Source organism: Triticum aestivum, chromosome 6A (genome assembly GCF_018294505.1).
Source record: "Triticum aestivum cultivar Chinese Spring chromosome 6A, IWGSC CS RefSeq v2.1, whole genome shotgun sequence".
Classification (NCBI taxonomy): domain Eukaryota; kingdom Viridiplantae; phylum Streptophyta; class Magnoliopsida; order Poales; family Poaceae; genus Triticum; species Triticum aestivum.
The window spans coordinates 419,911,026-419,917,673 of record NC_057809.1 but is presented as its reverse complement, the minus strand read 5'-3'; positions in this window follow the sequence as shown (position 1 = coordinate 419,917,673).

The window sequence follows — 6,648 nt, the reverse complement described above, 5'->3', positions numbered from 1 at the left end:
CCCGGCGCCGAGCCCGGCCGCCACCGACCTCGCACCGCCGGCCATCGCCGGATCCGGCCAGGCCCCGCCGTCCTCTTCCTCCTACTCCCACGCCGGCCTTCTTCCCCGTCAAGTCCGGCGAGCTGCTACAGTAACTCCGGCGTGCATCGGGAAGCGTGCGGATCTGGATCCAGATCTGAGAAATTCATCTCGGTTGACTTTTTCGTCCCTAACCCTAAATTTTTGTGCATACTTTGACCAGTGATATCTCCGCATCCGTAGCTCCATTTTGGACACGTAGTATATCAAAATGTTCGCCTCGACGAGTACATCATTTCATTCCATTGCACCATTTTCATTTGAGCTCATCTTGATGCCCAAAATGCTGTTAGAAGGAGGCTTCATGAGTTAATTGTCACATCTGCTAGTTCATCTTAGACTTTTGTCATTTTTGCCATGATTATTGTGTGCATGATATGCTTGTGAGTCCTTCATATGTTTTGTTAAGCATTTTGTCTTATTTCCAGAGGCGCAACCCATGCATTTTTAGGATGTGTGTGGTGACTTGTGCAAGCTTGCAAAGTGAGGCACCCAGTAAATCTGTTTTCAGGGACTTAGTTGTTTTCACTAAGTCTGGGATATTTTAGTTCATGATGCCATATGTTCAGCTTGTTTCCTAGTGATCCGTGCCTCTTTTGAGGATGATCAATAAAGTAGTTTTGTCAATCATGTTATGCTCTATCCATCCATGTCTTTGTTTGCAATTATGGAGCACCCTAGCTTGAGTCAATCGAGCTCTACTTTTGCTTCGTGGTGAATCTGGGAAGATCGTCAACTCGTTTGCGATTTTGCCGGCGTTGTTGTAGTTGATCCGTGCATGCTATGCCATTGTTCTTGCCATGTATAGCTTGTATTTTGTGCCTTCTTTATGGGTGTATGCTTGCCTTGCCAGGTCACTTTGGGACTTTTGTTAAGCTTGTTGAGTAGCTCCATGCCATATTCTTACTTGTCTTAATCAGGTCATGTATCATGTTGTTTTGTTGCTCCGAAGAGGGCTTCGTGATCTGAAATTTTAGACAAGTGTTAATTTCACTAAGTCTGGAATCTGTTTTGCATTTGCGTTTTTGGCATGCTTGTTTGAACCTCATAATGGATGAATTGGACGTGGCTCAGTGCTAGTCTTTTGTTAAGCATCTTGTGTGCATCCCTGCCATGTATTTTGTTGTCATGTTTGGTGGCTGTAGCATGTTCATCTCATTGCATTTGGATGCCTACTTGCTGTAAATCGCAGACCGGTGTCATTCTTAAATCGCTTGCCATTTCCAAACCGTAACTCCGATTCCAATAATCTTCATATCGTTTTCAAGCGATTTCATCCCCTCTATCCAGTGGCACACTTGGAATTCCAAGTTGAGGCCAGGTTCATGCATTTCCTGTCATATCTTGCATTTTGCATCCCGCATCGCATCCCGCATAACATGTCATCATTTCATCATATTGCTTTGTCTTGCACGTGGTCGATTGTATCCTTGTTGCTTGTTTGTCTTGTTTGGGTAGAGCCGGGAGACGAGTTCGCTACCGAGGAGCCCGTTGAGTTTGCTTGTGAGGATCCAGTCAACTCTGACAACTACGCAGGCAAGATGATCATACCCTCGAAATCACTACTATGTTTGCTATGCTAGTTTGCTCGCTCTTGCTATGCCAATGCTACGATGCCTACCTTTTGCTTGTCAGCCTCCCAATTGCCATGTTGAACCTCTAACCCACCATTGTCCTAGCAAACCGTTGATTGGCTATGTTACCGCTTTGCTCAGCCCCTCTTATAGCGTTGCTAGTTGCAGGTGAAGATTGGAGACCGTTCCTTGTTGGAACATCTTTTATTTACTTGTTGGGATATCATTATATTGCTATGTTATCTTAATGCATCTATATACCTGGTAAAGGGTGGAAGGCTCGGCCTCTCGCCTAGTGTTTTGTTCCACTCTTGCCGCCCTAGTTTCCATCATATCGGTGTTATGTTCCCGGATTTTGCGTTCCTTACGCGGTTGGGTTATAATGGGAACCCCTAGATATTTCGCCTTGATTAAAGCTTTTCCAGCAATGCCCAACCTTGGTTTTACCATTTGCCACCTAGCCTTTTCTTTCCCTTGGGTTCTGTAGACTCAAGGGTCATCTTATTTTAACCCCCCCGGGCCAGTGCTCCTCTGAGTGTTGGTCCACCTGTCAGCTACCGGTGGCTCACAGATACTATATCTCCAGATGCAGGTCCAGGTGATTCCGCTCCAGGTGATGAGTACGAGCTCAAGTGGGAGTTCGACGAGGACTCTCAGCGATATTATGTGTCTTTTCCTGATGATCAGTAGTGGTGCCTAGTTGGGGTTTGATTCGGGGCCTTGTCGCATGTTGGATTCTTTTCTATTTTGGCGCCGTAGTCGGGCCATTGTCGCATGTTGGATTCTTTTCTATTTTGGCGCCGTAGTCGGGCCATGAGTGTTTGTATGATGGATGTTATTTATGTACTTTGATGTGACGTGGCGAGTGTAAGCCAACTATGTATCTCCCCCTTTTATTCTATTATACATGGGATGTTGTAATGATTGCCTGACTTGCGACATTGCTTTCAATGCGGTTATGTCTCTAAGTCGTGCCTCGACACGTGGGAGCTATAGCCGCATCGAGGGCGTTACAAGTTGGTAATCAGAGCCTTCCTCGACCTTAGGAGCCCCATTGCTTGATCGTATTAGTAGCCGAGTTGTGTCTAGAAAAAAATGTTTTGAGTCACTTAGGAATATATATCGGAGAGCTTAGGAATTCTTGTTACTTCCCAGTCTCCTCATCGCTCTGGTAAGGCATCCTGACGTAGAGTTTTGACTCTTCTCTTCTCAAATTTCACTAAATTTTTTTTAGGATCACGCGAGTATCTTGGAATCGTTCCGATGGCTTATGATGAGAACATTGACTTGGTGCCTCCTGTCAGGGGTTTAGTGGAAGTGTCCCGGGGAGTTGAGCTCTGAGGTGTTGTCATCATAATTTTATCGTTGCAATTCTGGAATACTTGAGATATGTTCGCCGACATCGAAAATCTCTTTTATGCATTTCGTTGGTGAGATAACCTCGACGCCACCCAGTACTGGGGCGGGAGTTCGGGAGTATCGCCATAACTTGTATAACGGATGCTTTTCGAAGGTTGAGGTAGATGGTTTCCGAAGTTTTTTTGGTTATGTGTTGAAGGATGGATACAGCTGGATGTAGGATTTGCTAGTTTGGGTGAGATATTATGCTTCCCCTGTATCCCCAACACCTGATTGCATAACCGGAAAGGTTCGGGAGTTTCATAGGTGGGAATTCTAGTAGCTCTAGTTCTTCTTCCACGGATATTAGTTTGAGATTGGGATTTCTGACCGATTATTCGTTCTTGATCCGTACCTTGTTGATTTATTTCTCTAACTTAATTCTATGTGGCTTCTCAATTTATGGATATGTGACCATTTGAAGAGGAATGCATTCGCTCATTTTGTTCGGATGTGAAGACTATATGTTGCAATTTTCATTCCGTTGGATTCAGCTTCAATATTTATCTGTCTATGTGCTAATGGTGGTCAACCTCTTCAGGATGGCTCCCGCTAAGAGCACCAGTCAGAACCAGAATCAAGATCCGCCACCACCTCCACCTCCTCCAGAGGCATGGCAAGCTGTGATGGCCGCAACCAATGCAAACACTCAGCTGATCATGCAAATTCTCCAAGAGCGCAATCAAGGCAGTCAAGGGAATCAAGGCAGCAATCAGAGTCACATTGCTACACTCAACCAGTTCCTTGCTAACGGGCCAAAGACTTTCAGTAATTGTGTTGAGGCAACCGATGCTGACGATTGGCTTGTGGATCTGTGTAAGCATTTCAAGTGCAGTAACGTCAGGCCTGAGGACTTTGTGAAGTTCGCTTCCTTCCAACTCAAAGATCAAGCTGCAGAATGGTTCTAGTAGTACAAGGATTCCAGAGGTGGACGTGTTATCACTTGGGATGATTTCCGTCGAGATTTCCGAGCTCATCACATTCCGCAGAGCGTGGTTGAAAGCAAGCGTGAGGAATTCCGCAATCTGAAGCAAGGCTCTTTGTCTGTCTATGACTACAACAAATTGTTCCAGAAGCTTGCCCGCTTTGCCAAGCAGGACGTGCCTGATGAGAAGAGCATGATATACCAGTTCAGGGGTGGTCTCAGAGAAGATATTCAGCTCGCTCTTGTTCTCTTCGAGCCCTTGAGATACGATGAGTTCTACAACATGGCACTGAAGCAAGAGGCTGCTCAGTTGAGGTGTGAAGCTTCCAGGAAGCGAGTCAGAGATGTTACTCCTTCTTCCTCTACTCAAGTGACCAAGCAGTAGAAGTTTTGGCTTCCTCCTCCTCCGTTCCGTCAGCCGTTTCAGCAGAAGAGCAAAGGTGGCAGTGGTTCTTCCCACCCACCCAACCCTGGCTTTCAGAACAAGACTTTGTCTCAACCTCCAAGACCAAGTGCTCCGTATCATCGTCCGCTTTCAGAGGTCACGTGCAACAAGTGCCAACAGAAGGGTCACTATGCCAACAAGTGTTTCAACCAAAGGCGTCTTCCTCCTCCTCCTGTCAGATCGGCAAGTACAGCTGTGGTCAAGCATAACCCCAAGCATGCCAAGGTCAATTTGATGAATGCAGCTCAGGCAGAGGACTCGTCAGATGTGATCATGGGTAACTTTCCTGTTAATGATATTCCTGCAAAAGTTCTTTTTGACACTGGTGCATCGCATTGCTTCATCTTGAGACCGTTTACAAATAGGCATGAATTGGTTTCACAAGTTTTGCCTAGTCCTTTAGCAGTTGTCTCTCCCGGTAAGCGCATGCAGGCTAACTCCATCGTTCCGGATATTTCTATCACTTTGGGTGACTACATGTTCTTGGCTTCTCCTATGGTTCTCGGTGACTCGGATATTGATCTTATTCTCGGGATGGATTGGCTTTCTAAGCACAAGGCTCAACTTGATTGTGCAGCCAGGCAAATTCAATTGACTCATTCGTCTGAGGATGTAATTGTCTTTGCCGCTCGGGATGATACTATCCGTCTGTTTTCTCTCAATGAGAAGGGTGAATTGGACGCTATTTCGCAAATTCCAGTCGTTTGCGAATATCAAGACGTCTTTCCAGAAGAGCTCCCAGGAATGCCTCCGCACCGGCCAGTTGAATTCGTTATTGAGCTTGAGCCTGGCACGGAACCTGTGTGCAAACGTCCTTACAAGCTCGGACCGGAAGAGCTGAAGGAGCTGAAGAAGCAACTCGATGAGCAAGAAAGAATGGGTCTCATCAGGCCTAGTTCTTCTCCATGGGGTTGTGGTGTTCTTTTTGTGAAGAAGAAGGATGGAACGGACCGACTTTGTGTTGATTACCGTCCGATGAACAAGAAGACCATCAAGAACAAATACCCACTTCCCAACATCAATGAGCTATTCGAACAACTCAAAGGTGCCCAAGTATTCTCCAAGCTTGATCTCCGTATGGGTTATCACCAGATTCGCATTCGTGAAGAAGATATTCCCAAGACAGCATTCAGAACAAGCTTTGGTTCATATGAATACACTGTCATGTCTTTTGGCCTCGCCAACGCTCCTTCGACGTTCTCTCGCATGATGAACTTCATCTTCAACGCCTACACCAATGACTTCGTTTTGGTCTATCTCGACAACATTCTGGTTTTCTCGAAGAACAAGGAAGATCATGCCAAACACTTGCGTTTGGTTCTCGATAAGCTCAGGGAACATCAGTTCTATGCCAAGTTCTCCAAGTGTGAATTTTGGCTCGATGAGGTTCTTTATCTTGGTCATATCATCTCTGCCAAGGGCATTTTCGTGAATCCCGAGAAGGTGTCCGCAATTGTGAATTGGGAACCTCCTCAGAATGTGAAGCAACTCCGCAGTTTTCTCGGTCTCGCTAGCTATTGCCGAAGATTCGTTGAAAACTTTTCTAAGATTGCGAAGCCTCTCTCAAATCTTCTTCAGAAGCACGTTAAGTACGTTTGGTCTCCGGAGTGTGATAATTCTTTCAACACTTTGAAAGAGAAATTGATCACTGCTCCAGTTCTGACTCCGCCTGATGAATCCAAGCCGTACGATGTCTTTTGTGATGCCTCTCTCCAAGGTCTTGGCGCAGTTTTGATGCAAGAGAAGAAAGTTGTTGCTTATACATCTCGCCAGTTGAAGCCTAATGAGAAGAACTACCCCATTCATGATCTCGAGTTGGCGGCAGTTGTGCATGCTTTGTTGACTTGGAGACATCTTCTATTGGGAAGAAAAGTGGACATTTTCACTGATCACAAGAGTCTCAAGTACATCTTCACTCAGCCTAATCTCAACCTAAGGCAAACTCGATGGGTTGAAATGATTCAAGAGTATAATCCGAGTATCGAGTACACTCCAGGCAAGGCCAATGTGATTCTTGACGCTTTGAGCATGAAAGCTTATTGTAACAGTCTGATTCTCAAGCCTTATCAACCCGAGCTTTGTGAAGCTTTCCGCAAGCTTAATCTGCAAGTTGTTCCTCAAGGTTTCCTCGCCAACCTTCAAGTCTCTCCTACTCTAGAAGACCAGATTCGCCAAGCCCAGCTTCTTGATGCTATGGTGAAAAAGGTAAAGATTGGGATTGCCAAGAG